General features: G+C 43.1%; 1 long non-coding RNA gene across 1 annotated transcript in view; it reads left to right on the plus strand.

Annotated features, from left to right (window-relative positions):
* LOC125457914 (uncharacterized) overlaps positions 1–20,931 on the plus strand; it is a 28,419-nt gene extending 7,488 nt beyond the window's left edge. The window contains exon 2 of the long non-coding RNA XR_007248695.1: positions 19,933–20,931. This is a non-coding gene — a long non-coding RNA (uncharacterized LOC125457914). The remainder of the gene's footprint in view (positions 1–19,932) is intronic.
* The last annotated feature ends 826 nt before the right edge of the window (positions 20,932–21,757 follow it).

Raw genomic sequence — 21,757 nt, forward strand, 5'->3', positions numbered from 1 at the left:
GCATTTGTTGCCCATTCCCACTTGCCCATGAGAAGGTGATGGTGAGCTGCCCTTTTTCCCCACTTGTTGCAAATTGAGTTTATTGTGTTTTTTTTATGTCCTCTTCCAATTACTTTCAAGGCAGGTGGATGCCATCATATTTTGTTGAAATCACTTTATCAATTCTTCCTATGAAATCTTTTGTGTTTTGAACCAATGTGCCCTTTACACCTTTTTTATCAGAAATGATGAAACCGAGCCATCCCATGAGCACATAGAAATCCAGACCGTAAATTCAATTCTAATACTAGGCTTGTACTTGATGCCCAGAGCAATGTGCTCCTAGATATCAAAGCCAAAGATTTTTTTTTGAGTGCGAGCAGCAGCGGAGGCAAGACGGACCCGGAAGACTGCAGCTAAGGTAAAGCAGTTTATTTTTAAAATTACTTACCGATAGCAGGCAGCGGTGTTTTTTTTTCCTCTTTCAGAGAAGGAGCGGGAGCACCAGAGGAAGTGACGAGGACCAGAGGGGCAGCCGGGAAGGAAAGCAGTGACCATATATAGCAGCAAGGCGGCTGAACATAAGTTTGTTATTAATTTGTTATTATTACTTGAAGTAAGCTTTCTGCTTTAGTATTGAGTGGGTGTTCAGATAAGTGGGGTATGGATGCTAGGGCAGTTGCTTGCTCCTCCTGCAGAATGTGGCAGTTGGGAGATGTGGCACACGTCTCCGCTGGCTACATCTGCGGGAAGTGCACCCAGCTACAGCTCCTTGAAAACCGTGTAGGGAAATGGAGCTGGAGCTGGATGAACTACGGATCATTCGGGAGGCAGAGGGGGTAATTGAGAGGAGTTACCGGGAGTTGGTCACTCCTAAGGCTCAGGACGAGGATAGATGGGTTACAGTTAGGGGGAGGAAAGGGGACAGACAGACAGTGCAGAGATCCCCTGTGGGCATTCCCCTCAGCAATAAGTATACCGTTTTGGATACTGCTGGGAGGGATGACCTACCAGAGGAAAGCCATAGTAGTCAGTTCTCTGGCACTGAGCCTGACACTGTGCCAAAGAAGGGAAGGGGACAGAATAGAAAAGTACTCGTGGTAGGGGACTCGATAGTTCGGGGAATCGACAGGAGATTTTGTGGGCAAGATCGGGATTCCCGGAAGGTATGTTGCCTCCCTGGTGCCAGGGTCCGGGACGTCTCCGATCGGGTGTATAAAGTTCTAAAAGGGGAGGGCGAACAGCCAGAAATCGTGTTACATATTGGCATAAATCATATAGCCAGAAATAGGTTTGAGGATATAAAAAGTGATTTCAGGGAGTTACGATGGAAGCTGCAGAGCAGGACGAACAGAGTAGTGTTCTCTGGTTTACTACCGGTGCCACGAGATAGCGAGGTGAGGAACAGGGAGCGGGCGCAGCTGAACACGTGGCTACGCAGCTGGTGTAGGAGGGAGGGCTTCAGATATGTAGATAATTGGGATGCCTTCTGGGGAAGGTGGGACCTGTACAAGCAGGACGGGTTGCATCTGAACTGGAAGGGGACCAATGTCCTGGGTGGAAGGTTTGCTCGAGTAGTTCGAGAGGGTTTAAACTAGTATGGCAGGGGGTTGGGAACCTGAGCTGTATACCAGAGGTGAGCGTTGATGCAGGTGAGGCAGTAGCAAGAGGTAGACCAGCTAGTGGGAAGGATTTTCCTGGGAAGGAACCAAGGGATCGGTTAAAGTGTGTTTGCTTTAATGCAAGGAGTATCAGGAATAAAAGTGATGAACTTAGAGCATGGATCAGTACCTGGTGCTATGATGTTGTGGCCATAACGGAGACATGGGTTTCTCATGGGCAGGAATGGTTGCTGGATGTTCCAGGGTTTAGAACATTTAAAAAGAATAGGGAGGGGGGAAAAAGAGGAGGGGGTGTAGCACTACTAATCAGAGAGGGTATCACAGCTACAGAAGCTTCCTTTGTCGAGGAAGATCTGCCTACTGAGTCAGTGTGGGTGGAAATTAGGAACAGCAAGGGAGTAGTCACCTCGTTAGGGGTTTACTACATGCCCCCCAATAGCAGCAGGGAGATTGAAGAAAGCATAGGTCGACAGATTTTGGAAAAGTGTGCACGCAGTGGGGTCGTTGTAATGGGTGACTTTAACTTTCCTAATATTGATTGGAACCTCCTTCGAGCAGAAGATTTGAATGGAGCTGTTTTTGTAAGGTGTGTTCAGGAGGGTTTCCTAACGCAGTACGTTGACAGGCCGACGAGGGGAGAGGCCGTTCTAGACTTGGTGCTCGGAAACGAGCCGGGGCAGGTATCAGATCTTGTGGTGGGAGAGCATTTTGGTGATAGTGACCATAACTGCCTCACATTCTACATAGCTATGGAGAAGGAGAGGATTAGGCAGAATGGGAGGATATTTAATTGGGGAAGAGGAAACTATGATGCGATTAGACATGAGTTAGGAAGCATGGACTGGGAGCAGTTGTTCCATGGTAAGGGAACTATAGACATGTGGAGACGGTTTAAGGAACAGTTGTTGGGAGTGATGAGTAAATATGTCCCTCTGAGACAGGCAAGAAGGGGTAAGATTAAGGAACCTTGGATGACGAGAGCGGTGGAGCTTCTAGTGAAAAGGAAGAAGGTAGCTTACATAAGGTGGAGGAAGCTAGGGTCAAGTTCAGCTAGAGAGGATTACATGCAGGCAAGGAAGGAGCTCAAAAATGGTCTGAGGAGAGCCAGGAGGGGGCACGAGAAAGGCTTGGCAGAAGGAATCCGGGAAAACACAAAGGCATTTTACACTTACGTGAGGAATAAGAGAATGGTCAAAGAAAGAGTAGGACCGATCAGGGATAGCATAGGGAACTTATGTGTGGAGCCTGAGGAGGTAGGGGAAGCCCTAAATGAGTTTTTTGCTTCTGTCTTTACGAAAGAAACGAACTTTGTAGTGAATGAAACCTTTGAAGAGCAGGTGTGCATGCTGGAATGGATAGAGATAGAGGAAGCTGATGTGCTGAAAATTTTGTCAAACATTAAGATTGACAAGTCGCCAGGCCCGGATCAGATTTGTCCTCGGCTGCTTTGGGAAGCGAGAAATGCAATTGCTTCGCCACTTGCGAAGATCTTTGCATCCTCGCTCTCCACTGGAGTCGTACCTGAGGACTGGAGAGAGGCAAATGTAATTCCTCTCTTCAAGAAAGGAAATAGGGAAATTCCCGGCAATTATAGACCGGTAAGTCTCACGTCTGTCGTCTGCAAGGTGTTAGAAAGGATTCTGAGGGATAAGATTTATGACCATCTGGAAGAGCATGGCTTGATCAAATACAGTCAACACGGCTTTGTGAGGGGTAGGTCATGCCTTACAAACCTTATCGAGTTTTTTGAGGATGTGACTAGAAAGGTTGATGAGGGTCGAGCTGTGGATGTGGTGTATATGGACTTCAGTAAGGCATTTGATAAGGTTCCCCATGGTAGGCTCATTCAGAAGGTCAGGAGGAATGGGATACAGGGGAACTTAGCTGCTTGGATACAGAATTGGCTGGCCAACAGAAGACAGCGAGTGGTAGTAGAAGGAAAATATTCTGCCTGGAAGTCAGTGGTGAGTGGGGTTCCACAGGGCTCTGTCCTTGGGCCTCTACTGTTTGTAATTTTTATTAATGACTTGGACGAGGGAATTGAAGGATGGGTCAGCAAGTTTGCAGACGACACAAAGGTCGGAGGTGTCGTTGACAGTGTAGAGGGCTGTTGTAGGCTGCAGCGGGACATTGACAGGATGCAGAGATGGGCCGAGAGGTGGCAAATGGAGTTCAACCTGGATAAATGCGAGGTGATGCATTTTGGAAGGTCGAATTTGAAAGCTGAGTACAGGATTAAGGATAGGATTCTTGGCAGCGTGGAGGAACAGAGGGATGTTGGTGTGCAGATACATAGATCCCTTAAAATGGCCACCCAAGTGGACAGGGTTGTTAAGAAAGCATATGGTGTTTTGGCTTTCATTAACAGGGGGATTGAGTTTAAGAGTCGTGAGATCTTGTTGCAGCTCTATAAAACTTTGGTTAGACCGCACTTGGAATACTGCGTCCAGTTCTGGGCGCCCTATTATAGGAAAGATGTGGATGCTTTGGAGAGGGTTCAGAGGAGGTTTACGAGGATGCTGCCTGGACTGGAGGGCTTATCTTATGAAGAGAGGTTGACTGAGCTTGGTCTCTTTTCATTGGAGAAAAGGAGGAGGAGAGGGGACCTAATTGAGGTATACAAGATAATGAGAGGCATAGATAGAGTCGATAGCCAGAGACTATTTCCCAGGGCAGAAATGGCTAGCACGAGGGGTCATAGTTTTAAGCTGGTTGGTGGAAAGTATCGAGGGGATGTCAGAGGCAGGTTCTTTACGCAGAGAGTTGTGAGAGCATGGAATGCGTTGCCAGCAGCAGTTGTGGAAGCAAGGCCATTGGGGTCATTTAAGAGACTGCTGGACATGTATATGGTCACAGAAATTTGAGGGTGCATACATGAGGATCAATGGTCGGCACAACATTGTGGGCTGAAGGGCCTGTTCTGTGCTGTACTGTTCTCTGTTCTATACCTGTGTTTCAGAATTTGCTCTTCCTCACTTCATGGAAGTGGAGTTGAAATGCCCATCAGCCATGATTTAAATGGCGGAGTGGACTTGATGGGCCAAATGGCCTTACTTCCACTCCTATGTCTTATGGTCTTAAGACCTATCCCCCTAAATCTACACATCCCTGAACACTGCAGGCAATTTAACATGGCAATCCACCTAACCTGCACATCTTTGGACTGTAGGAGGAAACCAGAGCATGCAAACCTAAGGGTTAGAATACGACATTTCTTCAGCCAGAGTGTGGTGGGCTTGTGGAATTCATTGCCACGGAGTACAGTGGAGGCTTGGACGTTAGATGCCTTCAAAGCAGAGATCGACAAATTCTTGCTCTCAGAAGGAATCAAGGGCTACGGGGAGAGTGCAGGGAAGTGGAGTTGAAATGCCCATCAGCCATGATTTAAGTGGCGGAGTGGACTTGATGGGTCGAATGGCCTTACGTCCACTCCTATGTCTTATGGTTTTATGGTCTTCTATTCCTGAACCTTTAGGCCTTTCTCTAGAATTTTGTCAGCTTTGAGTCCTCAGATTTTGCAATGAACAGCAATCTTCTCATTTCTTCTGATACCAAATGTTTGCACAGTGTAGCGAGCTTTGGAAAAAATTTGACGTCTGGCCAATGAGTTGCTCTAATTCTTTAACAGCTCTGGTGAGTCTGTCACCACTTGCCCCTCTGCAGATTTTCAAACATAGCTTCCTAATGTGGAGTTCAAGCATAGGATTTTCCTTCTTTTCACCCACCGTTCCTGCAGCAGCTCAACAGCAAAAAGGGCAAATGGCCTGACAAGCCATTGCAAAACAGTTGATTTAGGTAGTAAGGGATTTCTGGGATTTGCAACATTGCAAACCTGCAACAATGAAGAAGCGGCAATATATTTCCAAGTCTGGATTCTAAGTGTATGTGGAAGTAGTCAAATGGGTCTGTTGTTCTGGATGATGCCAAGTTTCTTAAGTATTGTTGGAGACACACTCATCCTGGCAAGTACTGGTATATTCCATCACACTCCTGAATAGTGCCTTGCTGATGGTGGGCAGGGTTTGGGAATCAAGAGTTGTGTTATCTGCTGCAAGATTCTTAACTTAGTCATGTAGCTGCAGTATTTACAGATATTTTCAGAAATGTTTTTACACATTACTGGAGTAGGTGGGACTTAAACCTGGCCTGTCTAGTTAAGACCATAAGAAATAGGAACGTGAGTAGGCCATTTGGCTTCTCGAGCTGACTCCACCATTCAATAGGATCATGGCTGACCCTGCATTCTTCATGTCCATTTTCCTGTCCTTTTCCTGTAACCCTTGATTCCGCTGTTAATCAAGAATGTATCTATCTATATCTATCTCCCACAGCTCTCTGCAACAAGAAGTTCCAAATACTCTCAACCCCCTGAGAAACTCCCAAGAAGGGTCTAGGCCCGAAACGTCAGCTTTTGTGCTCCTGAGATGCTGCTTGGCCTGCTGTGTTCATCCAGCCTCATATTTTGTTGTCCCAAGAAATTGGCACCCTTTTGTTCTGAGACTGTCCTCTGATCCTATGTCCCCTCCCATGGGGGAAACGTTAGTAATTGATCTGCCAAGCCCCTTAAGAATCCTACATATTTCAATGAGATCACCTCATTCTTCTAAACTTCAGTCCTCCTTAGCCTTTGCTCATAAGACAATCCACCACCAACGTTCCCCCACCCCCCCCAGCCCATACCAGGGATCATCCTGGTGAACCTTCCCTGAAGTGTCTCTGAAGTTATTATCTTCCCTTAAATATCTTCCCTTAAATAATGGGACAAAAACTGTTCAAGCTACTCCAGAAGTAGTCTAACCAGCACTTTGCAACTGTAACCCCTTTGAAATAAGGGTCAACATTCCATTAGCCTTCCTAATTACCTGCTGCACCTATGTGCAAGCTTTCTGTGTACCATGCACAAGTATCCCCAGATCCTTTTGTATTGCAGTTCTGTGTAGTTTTTCTCAATTTGAATAATATCCTGTTGTTTTGTGTGCCCTTCCAAAGTGAACAACTTCACATTTTCCCCACGTTGTACTCCTTTTGCCAACTTCCTGCCCACTTATTTAATCTTACATAATCTTGTTTATTAATATTTCTCTGTAAACTGTATCCATCTCACAACCTATCTCTAACATATTTCTGTGTAATCTGCATATTTGGCTCCAGTACAATCACTTCCTTCCTCCAAGTAATTTACAAATGTTTTAAACAGTGGCAGTCTCAGCACTGATCCCTCTAGAACTCCACTGGTCACAGGTCACCACCCTGAAAAAGAATCCCTTATCCCCACTTTCTGTTTCTTGACCATAAGCCAATTTTGTATTCATCCAAATAAATAACCTCCAACATTGTAGGCTCTAATGACTGAACCTTTTCTGAGGTACCTTGTGAAACGCCTCCTGGATGGGCCAACTATGATACATCAACTCATTCCCCTCTATCCATTCTGGTTGAGACTTCCTCAAAACTGTTGAGATGAATAGCTTGCAAGCTAGGTAATACCCATTAAGAAGCGAATACAGGATAGCCAAAACTAGAGTATCCTGGATAACTAAGGATATTGATGAGAAAATAGGGAAGATAAAAGAGGCATATGGTGCATGCTGGAATAATAATAGCAATAGAAATCAGGAAGAGTATCTCAACTGCAGGAGAGAGATTAGGGCTAGAATTAGGTAGGCTAAGAGGAAGCATGAGCAGAGGATACCAAGCTGTATTAAAACAAATGGTAAAATTTTCTTCAGACATATTAATATTCAAAAATTCATGCGGATAAAAAGTAGGGCCCATTGGAACAAGCAAGGCAGGCTGCTCACTGAAAGAAAGGTATGACAGAGATACTAAATGAGTACTTTGTTTCTGTCTTTAATATCAAATTAGAAAATGGTGCAAATGGCTCAGTTGAAAATGTGGATGTTGAGCAACTGAACAGTTGTGATAGGTAAAGTGATACATAGAGGTGCTAATAAGGCTGGCAGCATTCCAGGTAGAGAAATCACTAAACTCAGATGGGATGCATTCTAGTTGCTGAGAGAGGTGAGGAAGTAAATTGTGGACCTGTTGACTGAAATTTTCCAGGCTCCTCTGAATACAGGATTAGTCCCAGGAAACTGGAGGATTGCAAATGTGACACTGTTGTTTAAGAAAGGGCAAAGGATAATCCAGGAAGCTACAGACCTGTCAGCTTGACATCAATAGCAGAAAAACTGATATGAGGCCATAATATGGGATAAGGTAAATACACATTTAGAGAGCAAAATAAGTTAACGCTAGGCAGTCAACATGGCTTTGACAAGGAGAGGTTATGTCTGGAAAAAAATAGAGTTCTTTGAGGTGATACAGGCAATGAATAAGGGTAGTGCTGTGAATGTTGTGTATTTCAACTTTCAGGTGCTGCATGGCAGATTGGTTAGCAAATTAAAATGTTTGGAATGGATGGGTCCTTGGCAGCCTGGATTAGAAGTTTGCTAAAAGATCAGAAACAAGCAGTGGGTATAGATGTGTCTATCTCAGACTGGAGATGTGTTTAAAGTGGTGTTGCCCACGGATTGGTGTTGGGACTGTTGCCTTTTCTGATTTCTATGAATGATTTGGAGGTGGGCATTGATTGCACAGTCTCTAAATTTGGAGATGATTAACAGGGGGATTGAGTTTAAGAGTCGTGAGATCTTGTTGCAGCTCTATAAAATTTTGGTTAGACCGCACTTGGAATACTGCATCCAGTTCTGGTCGCCCTATTATAGGAAAGATGTGGATGCTTTGGAGAGGGTTCAGAGGAGGTTTACCAGGATGCTGCCTGGACTGGAGGGCTTATCTTATGAAGAGAGGTTGACTGAGCTCGCACTCTTTTCATTGGAGAAAAGGAGGAGGAGAGGGGACCTAATTGAGGTATACAAGATAATGAGAGGCATAGATAGAGTTGATAGCCAGAGACTATCTCCTAGGGCAGAAATGGCTAGCACGAGGGGTCATAGTTTTAAGCTGGTTGGAGGAAAGTATCGAGGGGATGTCAGAGGCGGGTTCTTTACACAGAGAGTTGTGAGAGCATGGAATGCATTGCCAGCAGCAGTTGTGGAAGCAAGGCCATTGGGGTCATTTAAGAGACTGCTGGACATGCATATGGTCACAGAAATTTGAGGGTGCACACCTGAGGATCAATGGTCGGCACAACATCCTGGGCTGAAGGGCCTGTTCTGTGCTGTACTGTTCTATTTTCTATGAAACTAGGGAGAGTAGTGATTTTACAGATAATATCCAACACGTTCAGACGGACACTGACAAGTTGGCCAAATCGGCAGACACCTGACAGATGAATTTCAATGCAGAGAAGTGAGGTAATGCGTTCTGGTAGAAGAAACGTGGAGAGACAATACAGACACAATAGTACAACTTTGAGGGGAGTACGAGAGCACAGGGACCTCAGGCTTCACGGATGATTTTCTGAAGCTGGCCAGACAAGTTGAACTGGTTGTTAAAAAGGCTTGTAGGATCCTGGGGATTATAAATGGAGGCAGAAAATGTAAAAACAAGATGGTGATGGTATACCTCTATAGAACATTGGTTAGGCCACATTTGGAGTATTGCGTTCAGTGCTGGGCAGCTTACTTAGGGAAGGATGTTAAAATCCTGGAGAGAGTGCAAAGGAGATTTCCGAGAAGAATGTGGAATTTTAGATACAAGGAAATGTTTGAGAAATCAGGGCTTATTCTCTGGAGCAGAAAAGATTAAGAGGTGACCACATTGAGATATTCAAAATTAATAACAATTTGACAGGGTAAAGAAAGATATTCTGTTTCGACTCGTTAATATGTCACTAGCTAGGATTCACAATTTCAAGATTGCCAGCAAGACAGCTGGCAGTGAGATGAGTTGTTGTTCCATGAACAAAAGAGAAACAGCTTTTACAACCGTTGTTATCATATAATCTGGATGCCAACCACTGAACTCAACACAGTACTTAATATATTATCACTATGCACCTGAAAAGACATGTTCCTCAACTTGTGGCGCTCCATGGAGGTGGAGAATGAAAGAGATACATGATCAATGAGCAAATAAAGAACCAGTAAAACTATATGAATTAGAACAACAAATACTTATGTATGAGCAAATGTCTCTAGAATGTGTAACTAACCTAGATCATACAAAGGCTTTACTGTCCATAGTGCTACATTGCAAAGGGATGAAGCCAGGTCAGACCAATGTACAATTCACCAATCATTAACAGATAGACTGAAGAGGAACATTCCAACTTTGAAGATTATGCAGTGATGTTGTGTGATAACAACCAAATGGTCAAACAAGTACAACTGGGAAGAAAAACCAAAAGAACTGCAGGTGCTGTTAATCAGGAACAAAAACAAAAGTTGCTGGAAAAGCTCAGCAGGTTGGCAGCATCTGTGAGGAAAAAATCAGTTAAAGTTTTGAGTCCAGTGACCCTTCCTCAGGATAAACCCCAGGATCCTATAAACCTCCTTAACAACTGTTTTAACCTGTCTGGCCACTTTCAGAGAATCATCAGTTAACCCAAAGTTCAGTCTGCTCCTGTACTCACCTCAAAGTTGAACCATTGAGTCTGTGCTGTGTCTTCATGTTTCACAGACACTGGCAGACCTGCTGAGCTTTTCCAGCATCTTCTGTGTTTGCAACTGAGAATAATGTGTACCTCTCAAGATGGGTACACAATCAGCAGACCAAGGCAAGTTACCAAACTTCCAAAGCGAAGTTTGAAATGTTAATTAAACTCTATCCGTTTGGGATAAGATTTCATCCTTTTTAAAAGGGACATATTTTATGGCTTGCAATCAGTATATCATTATTCTTTTCAAAAATGTACTCATGGTATCATCACTATCATAGCTTGTGGCCTGAGGGCATAAAGGTCTCATATTCATGAAAATAAGCAAATTCCTGTGCAGCTTCCTTCTGGGATTTTCAATATTTTCAGAGGAGCAAGGTGGAAAATCAGTGCTGGTGAAGGACCAAAATAAATAAGTGTAGGAAACCATCCAGTGTAGAGTTCATGCTTTTCAGTGGAACATACATAACTTCCACTAGCTGTCAGACTCTTGCAGTGAAGGCAAACAACTGCAAATAATTTTTCAATTCCTCCCAGGACTGAAGCGCAAAGTCTGCCAGAAAGCCGATCTATCAAAGGTTTGATAGATGGCATTTCCAATAGCCTCAGCAGAATTGGTGCCATAATGTATCAGATTTCATACCAGTTTTGAAAGTCTTAATTTCTATTTATAAACTAATATTTGCCAGGCTTTTGTCAAATTACTTTTACTGCACGTCTATTAATATTTATTCACTGTTTATAACACCCATTTATTCTAAACTTTGATCTGAGTGCAATTGGATCCAGGTGTCCTCCAGTTCAATGCTCATAGTTTAAATAATATAGTCCCAACCATATTACCAATGCAGCAATTTAGTAACCCAAGGCCAATAAAACAGCAGTCTACACTTTACAATTTTTTTAATACTATCTTATTCTGTAGTGATCAGCGCATTTTAAGACCATGGTCCAATGATATAATTTGCACTCCCAAACATCAACTAAAATAGAATAAAAACACACTGTCATTATTATTCTTTATGACTAACTTATTTTAAAGAAACAGAGCAAATCGCAATATTCCCTATTTAAATGAAAAGGCAATTTTCACAACTTTTACAACTAGAAACTTTACTATTCGTAAAATATATTTCTGACTTTATGTCTGAGGAGGTGGTTGAGGCAGCAACAATTACAATATTTAAAAGGCATCTGGATAAATACGTGAATAGGAATGGTTTTGAGGGAAATGGACCAAATGCTGGCAAATAGGACTAGATCAGTTTAGGGGGCAGCACGGTGGCTCAGTGGTTAGCACTGCTGCGTCTCAGCACCAGGAACCCAGGATCGATTCTGCCCTTGGGTGATTGGCTGTGTGAAGTTTGTCTCCCCGTGTCTACATGCGTTTTCTCTGGGTACTCTGGTTTCCTCCCACAGTCCAAAGATGTGCAGTCTAGGTGGATTGGCCATGCTAAATTGCCCATAGTGTTCAGGGTTGTGTACGTTAGGTGGGTTATTGGGGGCTGGGTCTGGGTGGGATGCTCTGAGGCTCAGTGTAGACTTGTTGGCCCAAAGGGCCTGTTTCCACACTGTAGGGATTCTACAATCTGTGATATCTGTTTAGCACAGACAAGTTGGACTAAAGGGTCTATTTCCGTGCTTTATAACTCCATTACTCTGTTCCACGTAACAAGCAAGTATAGTTGTAGCTCTCAATAGATGAGATATATGTAAGGAAAACGTGAATAAAATGATAGTATTTTACATTCCAGAGTATACATATTTTAAATAAATTCTTGACACACGGGGAAACAATTAAGACAAAAAGAATGAACCAGAGACGATCTGCTAGTGCAGCCCAACGTTATAAGGGTTCAAATGATAACCTGCACGATTACCTAAAACCTAATGCCATTCAAGTACAACTCCCCACCCCTCTTTGTGGTCCTCTGCCCCTCATGCCCATTCACTCTATAGCCCAAGTAGGTCATGTAGAGGGACTGGAACACATTCTTCCCTTTTTAGGCTTAGGCTTAAGTTTGTGCAAGACCTTGGCTAGACTGAGACTTCTGCCAGGGAACCTTTTACGGATTTAAGGGTACAACTTCCGTTCCAGTCTCTCATGAAAAGCAGCTGGTTCAGTTACCATTGATTGTAGTAAAAGCCACGGGCCCAAACTTGATAGGGCAAAATTGGTTGAGGGCGATTCACTCACTTGGATTAGCTCAACATTTTTCAACTAAAAAATGGCTGCCTGAGTGAAGCATGTTTTGGAAGAAACTCGTATCTGTCATCTTTGAGTTGGGGTAAACATTTCTTCCACCATTCCTTTGTTTGGGAAGCTTGACTTGCTTGGCCCTACCATTGAGAACTGGGCCCAGTATGTGGAAAGAATGTGTTATTTTTTCCAGGCAAACAATATTGTGGCAGATGAAAACAAACAAGTAATTCTCCTGACAGCCTGCAGAGCTACAGCTTTCCCTGTTATTAGGAGCCTAACTTTCCCCAAGGCACCAGACATTAAAACCTTTCAAGAACTGATGGACATGGTCAAGGAAAATTATGACCCCAAGATTCCTCTAATTCTGAGACGGTATCGTTTTTACTTGTCAATTCGAGAACCAGGGGAATACGTATAAAGATTTTTAAGAGGACTGGCAGAAGTCTGTGACTTTAAGTTTAATGAAGTGCCTGAAGACCATTTCTTAAGACCATAAGACATAGGAGTGGAAGTAAGGCCATTCGGCCCATCAAGTTCACTGCCATTTAAATCATGGCTGATGAGCATTTCAACTCTACTTCCCTCCTTATGTGGGATTAATGATGTAACTATGGAAAAATGCCTACTAGCTGAAGCCCAACTGGATTTCAAACAGGCACTATGACTGGCTTTATCATTGGAAAATGTGGCAAGTGGACCATATGAGTTGTAGGGTATTCGACGCAAGTGGACAGTCTTGCTAATCTGACTCAGCTTGGGGAACATCACCTGAGTGAAAGCAATTGCATAGCATCATTTAGGACACCAAAACAAAGCCTCAGTTAAATGGTTAAAATTTAAGATCTGGCCCAGCAAGCCATTATAGATGCTGCTGGTGTACAAGACAGCCAAACAGTAGTACTGCACCTAAAGTGAATAAGACAATTCATAGGCGGTGTCCAGGAGGATATCTAGGAGAATTCAAACCCCGGCAAGTCCACCTACATCTGGTTTAGAATAGTTAAATTGTGTAGCAACATCAAAATCTGACCAATCAAAATAAAGAGATAACAAGGTGTAGAGCTGGATGAACACAGCAGGCCAAACAGCATCAGAGGAGCAGGAAGGCTGATGATTTGGGCCTAGACCCTCCCTCAGAAACTTATGGTTAAATGATCATTCAGTTCTAATAGAGGTTGATACCTGTGCAGCTACATCAGTGATTGCAGTCTTTAACAAAATTCACTCTGAACTGACAGCCCTTAATTTCGTACAAGACCTCGGCTAGACTGAGAACCTATACAGGGGAACTTTCACAGATTACGGGTCCAACTTTGGTTCTGGTCGCTTATGCAAAGTAGCTGGTTTAGTTATTACTGATTGGAGTAAAAGGCTCTGGCCAAGCTGATGTGGCAAAATTGGTTGCAAGAGATTCAAGTAGACTAGCTCAACATTTTTTTCAATTAGAAAATGGCTTCCACATATTTAATTTGGACTTCAATTAGTCCCTCAGCCTTCCTGAAAGACTTCCTATCAGAGGAGTCAAGGCCACCTTGCATGTTGACCAGGAAGCAATTCCATAATTCTGTAAAGTCTGTTAGTCTGTAAAGTGCCATTTGCCTTGCAGGTAAAAGTAGAAACAAATCAAAAGGCTGGACAGTGAAGGAATCATCACACTATTCCAGTTTATGGAATGGGTAGTATCGGTTGTACTGATTTTGGAGTCTGAAGGGGTGGTTTGTCTTTGAGAATTTTAAACAAACAGTAAACTTTTTCACAGCTGGAAAAATACCCAATCTCAGTTTCGTTGTTACTGAAATAACTCCACAGAGGCCGGTATCCCATCACCAAGTCACCCTTTATTATTACACAAACAATACTTGACTTTAGTAATGCCTCTTCAGGGGTTCTGAGGAAGGGTCACTCAACCTGAAGTGTTTATTCTGATTTCTCTTCACAGATGCTGCTAGACCAGCTGCGCATTTCCAGCAATTTCTCTTTTTTTCGTTTCTGATTCATAGTATTGGCTGTTCTTCAGGTTTTCACACAGAAGGATACATTTCCTAACATGTAATTCATGGAAACACCCTTTCATCCATTTAGTGCTGTTATTTAAGCATTTTAATTTGTTTAATTTGAATGAATTACTTTGTACAGTCATACAATGCTTTCACAATCTTTTTATGGTTTTAAGAAAGCCATTGTTAATAACTGTTAATAAGACAGTAAATCAGAATATAATGGAACACACATTAGGATGTCCACAGTTTTCTTTTGCAATATAGTTAAAGTAAGAGACATCAACAACTGCTACAGAGGGGACACTAAAGAAAAAACAGAATAACTGCGGATGCTGGAAATCTGAAACAAAAAATAGGAAGGCATGCAAAGTTTTCAAGAAGGCTTTGTGGCACTCCAGAAATAAAGGAAGGAACAAAGTAACTTGACTCTAAAGCTTGAATCTTATGTTTATGGACATCTGTCAATCAAGATCACAAGACAATAAATTATATTTTAAGACTTAAAACTAGAGGGCATAGGTTTAATATAACAAAGTGTGAAGCTGGATGAACACAGCGGGTCAAGCAGCATCTCAGGAACACAAAAGCTGACGTTTCGGGCCTAGACCCTTCGTCAGAGAGGGGGATGGGGAGAGGGTTCTGAAATAAATAGGGAGAGAGGGGGAGGCGGACCGAAGATGGATAGAGGAGAAGATAGGTGGGGAGGGGATAGGTCAGTCCGGAGAGGACGGACAGGTCAAGGAGGCGGGATGAGGTTTAAGATGGGTTGGGGGGGGGAGATTAAAAAGATCTAAGGAGTAACGTTTTCACACAGAATGGTTCATGTATGGAATGTGCTGCCAGAGGAAGTAGTAGAGGCAGGTACAATTATAATATTTAAGAGGCATCTGGATGGGTATATGAATAAAAAGGGTTTAGATTGGGCCAAATACTGGCAAATAGGACTAAGTCAGATTGGGATGTCAAGTGAGCACAGATGAGTTGGACTGAAGGGAGTGTTTCCATGCTGTATGATTCTATGACTTCTTTGAAATAGGTAAAGTGGAAAGATAAATCACTGTTGTCCCACTCTATCATTAGGTGGTGAGTTTAATCTAAGGGTCACCAGGTGTCAAGTAAGGGAAGAGGTGGGACCTTCGTGCCAACCTCAACCAAGGCAGGAATTGGACCTGCGCTTTTGACATCAATCTATATCACAAACCAACTGTCCAGTCAACTGAGCTAAGCATCCCCCAGCTGAAGGTGATAAGTGACACATTAATCCCTTGATGTTGAAGGAGAAACAAAACTGAGCAGCAACTTCCAGGGTTGACATTTTCACATTTTTAGTTAACATGTTTTGTCAAGTGAGATTCATAGTGCTTGGTTCACTCGCACAGTCTCCTGGTCTTCACTGCATTCATTTTTAACTGGGCTTTTTCGCAGGAGAGGGGGAACTGCTTGCCACTCACTGCCAGAACCTTTTGTGGTTCATGATTTAGGTGTCATATTTAAAGCTTAACCAAGCACAATTTTAGTTGCTGAACGCCGGAAACACATTGTGTGAAATCCCCCTTCACGAGCAGGGACTTGGAGTGCTGATGCACAGGGTACTGGAGGAGTGTGCAATTGTTTTTCCTGTTGACTGCCAACGTTGGCCATGCCACCAGACACAGCCAGCCTGCACTCGGATGGTGACCTAGGTCAGGGCATGACTGGGATGAGAGGAAACCCGGCAGTGCAGAAAGAAGTTTAATCATTTTATGCATTCCACAATAGCAAGTGCCACCATTGTCTCTGTCCATTCACAGGGTCAGCACTCACTGTAACTCTGCTTCTGTACACACATTTCATCAACTCTCACTGCTGTTTGCATCATGTCTATTCAATGTTTTTTGCCCACCTCATTCCTCATTCATGGCTGTAAATTGGGAGAGGGGAATGTGCAGTGGGACCTGAATGTCCTTGTGCACCAGTTGCTGAAGGTAAGCATGCAGGTGCAGCAGGCAGTAAAGAAGGCCAATGATATTATTGGTCCTCCTTGCAAGAGGTTTTGAATACAGGAGCAGGGATGTGTTGTTGCAGCTGTACAGGGCCTTAGCAAGGCCACATGTAGAATATTGTTTGTAGTTTTGGTTTCTTTTTCTGAGGAAGGATGCTCTCTCTCTTGATGGAGTGCAGCAAAGGTTTACCAGGCTGATTCCAGGGATGGCAAAACTGACATCTGAAGAGAGATAGAGTAGGTTAGGATTGATATTGCTGGAGTTCAGATGAATGAGGGGTGATCTCATAGAGACTTATAAAATTCTAATAGGACTAGACAGGGTAGATGCAGGGAGGATATTCCTGATGGTGGGTGTGTCCAGAACCAGACATCAAAGTCTGAGGATTTGGGGTAAACCATTTAGGATGGAGATCAGATATTTCTTCATCTGGTGAGCCTGTGAAATTCAGCCCCGATGAGCTACATCCTAGAGTTCTGAAGGAGGCAGCTGAGGAAATAGCAGAGGCTTTGGTTGTGATCTTTCAAAAGTCACTGGAGTCAGGGAAGTTCCCAGATGATTGGAAAATTGCTGTTCTAACTCCCTTGTTTAAGAAAGGATCAAGGCAAAAGGTGGAAAGTTATAGGCCGATTAGCCTAATCTCGGTTGTTGGTAAAATTCTAGAATCCATTGTCAAGGATGAGATTTCTAATTTCTTGGAAGTGCAGGGTCAGATAAGAACAAATTGGCATGGATTTAGTAAGGGGAGGTCGTGCCTGACAAACCTGTTAGAATTCTTTTGAAGAGGTAACAAGTAGGTTAGACCAGGGAAACTCAGTAGATGTTATCTATCTAGACTTGCAAAAGACCTTTGATATGGTGCCTCACGGAAGGCTGCTGAGCAAGGTGAGCGCCCATGGTGTTCGAGGTGAGCTACTGGCTTGGATTGAGGATTGGCTGTCTGACAGAAGGCAGAGAGTTGGGATAAAAGGCTCTTTCTTGGAATGGCAACCGGTGACGAGTGGTGTCCCGCAGGGTTCCATGTTGGGGCTGCAGCTGTTCACCTTATATATTAATGATCTGGATGAAGGGACTGGGGGCATTCTGGCGAAGTTCGCCGATGATATGAAGATAGGTGGACACGCAGGTAGTACTGAGGAGGTGGGGAAGCTGCAGAAAGATTTAGATAGTTTAGGAGAGTGGTCCAGGAAATTTCTGATGAAATTCAATGTGAGTAAGTGAGGTTTTGCACTTTGGAAAAAAGAATACAGGCATGGACTATTTTTTAAATGATTAGAAAATTTGTAAAGCAGAAGTACAAAGGGATCTGGGAGTGTTGGTCCAGGATTCTCTAAAGGTTAACTTTGTAGGTAGAATCTGTGATTAAGAAAGCGAATGTAATGTTGTTGTTTATCTCAAGAAGGTTGGAATATAAAAGCAGCGATGTGCTTCTGAGACTTTATAAAGCTCTAGTTAGGCCCCATTTAGAATACTGTGTCCAATTTTGGAGCTCACACCTCAGGAAGGATGTACTAGCCCTGGACCGTGTCCAGCGGAGATTCTCACGGATGATCCCTGGAATGGTAGGTTTAACGCATGATGAACGGCTAAGGATCCTGGGATTGTATTCATTAGAGTTTAGAAGGTTGAGGGGTGATCTAATAGCAACTTACAAGATAATGTTTGGCTTAGAAGGGGTGGATGCTGTGAAGTTGTTTCCGTTAGGCAGGGAGACTAGGACCCATGGGCACAGCCTTAGAATTAGAGGGGGTCAATTTAAAACGGAAATGAGACGACATTTCTTCAGCCAGAGAGTGGTGGGCTTGTGGAATTCATTGCCACGAGTGCAGTAGAGGCCAGGACATTAGATGCCTTCAAGGCAGAGATCGACAAATTCTTGATCTCAGAAGGAATCAAGGGCTACGGGGAGTGTGCAGGGAAGTGGAGTTGAAATGCCCATCAGCCATGATTTAAATGGCGGAGTGGACTTGATGGGCCGAATGGCCTTACTTCCACTCCCATGTCTTTTGGCCTTATTACCACAGGAAGTAGCTGATGCCAAAACATTGAATGTATTCAAGTGGAGATTAGATATAGCACTTGGGGCGAACGCGTTCAGAGGTTATGGGAGAAAGCAGGATTAGGCAATTGAGATGGACAATCAGTCGTGATCATGCTGAATGGCATAGCGGCTTCAAAGGGCCGAATAGCCTCTTCCTGCTCCCATTTACAATGTTTCTATGGCTCCTCCCATAATCACACAACAGGTTATAGTCCAACAGGTTTATTTGAAGACACAAGCTTTCAGGGTCTCTGTCCTTCTTAAGGTGTCAGTGATAAAGGTGACATCAGACACAGAATTTATAAGCAAAGGATCAAAAGGTAATAGAACTGATGCGAATGTATTGAGCAAACCTAAGATGGCTGTTAAATCTTTAATCAGTTAGAAGGATTAATATGCAAATTCCTGAATTTCTTTCAAGTCACTGCCTGAGATAACTGAAGGCTTTATCAGTTCCCTGAGTACACCAGAGGTGACATCCCAGGTCTGACAATGCATTTTAGGTGTGAGGCCTTGTTTACAATCTGGCCGTCTATCAACTTATCAGAGATAACACAGTGTGGAGCTGGATGAACACAGCAGGCCAAGCAGCATCTTAGGAGCACAAAAGCTGACATTTCGGGTCTAGACCCTTCATCAGAAAAGGGGGATGGGGAGCGGGTTAGGTCTAGGCCCGAAACGTCAGCTTTCCTGCTCCTGAGATGCTGCTTGGCCTGCTGTGTTCATCCAGCTCCACACTTTGTTATCTCGGATTCTCCAGCATCTGCAGTTCCCATTATCTCTGATAACAAGTTGTCAGACTTGTTTTATTTCCAAAGTAGGAATTTATAAAATGCCACATTGACTATCTACAAATTGTGTGATTTTTGAACAATATAGTATGTATCTGCAATTACAAATCTGCAAATTGAACTGATAAAGCCTTTAGTTATTTCGGGGCAGTGACTTGAAAGAAATTCTGAAATTTGCATATTAATCCTTTCTAACTGATTAAAGATTTAACAGCTATCTTAGGTTTGTTCAACACATTCGCATCAGTTCTATAACCCTTTGATCTTTTGCTTATAAATTCTGTGTCTGATGCCACCTCACTCACTGATACCTGAAGAAGGAGTGAGACTCTTAAAAGTTTGTGCCTTCAAATAAACTCTTGGACTATAACCTGGCATCATGTGATTTTTGACCTTGTACACCCCTGTTCAACACCTGCACCTCCACATCATCCTCCCAAATCAATATCCCCCTCCTGCCTTCTGTACATCCATCCATTTTGACTATACTCTAACCCTTCCTTTGCTTCACTACATCATAAATTGGCCCACCATCCAGGACAAAACAGCCAAGATCGGCATATTGTGTGAGGAATCTGTAGGTGGATGGTCAGCTCCTCCTCCTGTTTGAGGAGAAATGTCTCAATCTGCAAGGCCAACCAATCCAGTATGCTGCTTCATGCTGTTGGCCAGGGCTGAGCCGCTGAGTGTGATTTCTTATTACAGCACAAGTTATTACCTTCTCACACAACTCATTTCTTCTCCTATTCAGGTGCTAGCAGTGGACCACTGAACCTACAACAGCAATGGAGAAACTCAATTCCAACTCCACCTTGAGGAAGAAGTCACCCAACCCTCAGAGGATGTACCAGGAAGGCTCTCAACTCCACAATCCAATCAGGAGATTCCAACAGTTACATGCACAGTTGATAGTGCACCAGTCATGCTTAGTTGCATTTTTTCAGAAGTGATCTTGATTTCAACTCTTTTGTCAATTACCATATTATAATCCACCAACAAGCATTATTGAGTAAAATTATAGACTTTTCTCATGTAGTTGTTGTTAAAGTTATAAACTCAATTCCAGCAAGAGCCCTTTTCTGATGAAGGGTCTAGGCCCAAAACATTAGCTTTTGTGCTCCTAAGATGCTGCTTGGCCTGCTGTGTTCATCCAGTTCCACGCTTTATTATCCAGCAAGGGCCCTCTTGCATCCCTTGACTAAATCTTTGCTCATCAAATGTGATGCCGCCTATGGTGAACAAGTCCTCTTGGCTGATTTGAGGTAGTTAAGTCGAGCGAAGGTCATGATTTTTTGTCACTTTTCAAAAATCAAGAGCTGTCAGACAATGCATGGCTACTTGACTTCAGGTTCCTTACAAATGTAACTTCAAAACCGGACGAGCTAAGCTGTGAACTACAGAGAAAAATTTAGCACGTGGGATCAGGGCTGTGAATGCATTCAAATTGAAGCAGGGTCTGTGATTTTTCCAATTTAAAAAATAGAACACTTCAACATTACTTTCATCTAGAGAAACTACAAAAAAATCAAAAGAAAGGTAAAGACCTAGAGACCCAAGTAGTTTTCCCAGTCACCAGAACAATACTCAGACTCCACCTTATGTAAGATCATTGGAAGCATTACACACTACAAGAAGCATGCTGCTCTGTTTAAATTAATAGCTTAATGTCAGCCCACAGACTGATGCACCTGAGAGGCATAGTTATTGCATCTAATACTAAGCTGCAATAAACATCTGTTCCATTTTTGAATTTTCTGTAAGAGGTTTGTTATGAGGGATAACATAAGCATTAGTGCATTGGGTAATCTATCCAGCTGTAGACAAACTCCCATCATCCAGGACTGACTGTGACCGACTCCCGGCCTGATTTGGCAACTCCGCGCAATCCGGTTTCTGCATTAGGTTGGGCTGGATCTGCAGGACTGATCATGGCCTGTTCTGAACTGCAAGGATACAGATCTCTAGACTCTGGCAGGACCAAGAACTTGACTTATTGTGGCTAATCCCCTGGACTAGAATTGGATGACACCCTTGTGAAGGGGCCCCTGGATATCTATAGCCCTCCTTGACTCCACTGAAGACTGCTCTCCTTTAACTTTCAAACATGGTTATTTTCTTGGCAACTTGCTCGCTAATATTAGTTGACACTGATTGACATGAGAATGCTTTCTTTCCAGCTGCTCCTGTGACAAATAAACCCACTGCACTAGCACCATTCCAAGCATGGCACTCTGGAAGTACAGGGAGTAAACCATTCATCATTTTCTGCAGTTAAGTCTTTCTCTTGCACAAAATGAGCAGTGTTACAGAGCACAATTTTGAGTCCATTATTTTAATATTGATTTCAAAGTTAATTGTTTCAGATGTAATTTATGACAGTTGATAATTATAGATTCCAATTATAAAGCACCTTTAATATTGTGAAGCATCCCGCAAGTCAGTTATGGGATAAAAATCTGACTCTGAGTCGCTGAGGAAGACTTTTGTGCATACTTGGTAGGTTTTAAGGTGCCAATTAAAGGAGAACAGAGAGATAACAAGGCAGTCAGCTTTAGGGAGGGAATTACAAAGATTAA

Source organism: Stegostoma tigrinum, chromosome 14 (assembly GCF_030684315.1).
Source record: "Stegostoma tigrinum isolate sSteTig4 chromosome 14, sSteTig4.hap1, whole genome shotgun sequence".
Lineage (NCBI taxonomy): Eukaryota > Metazoa > Chordata > Chondrichthyes > Orectolobiformes > Stegostomatidae > Stegostoma > Stegostoma tigrinum.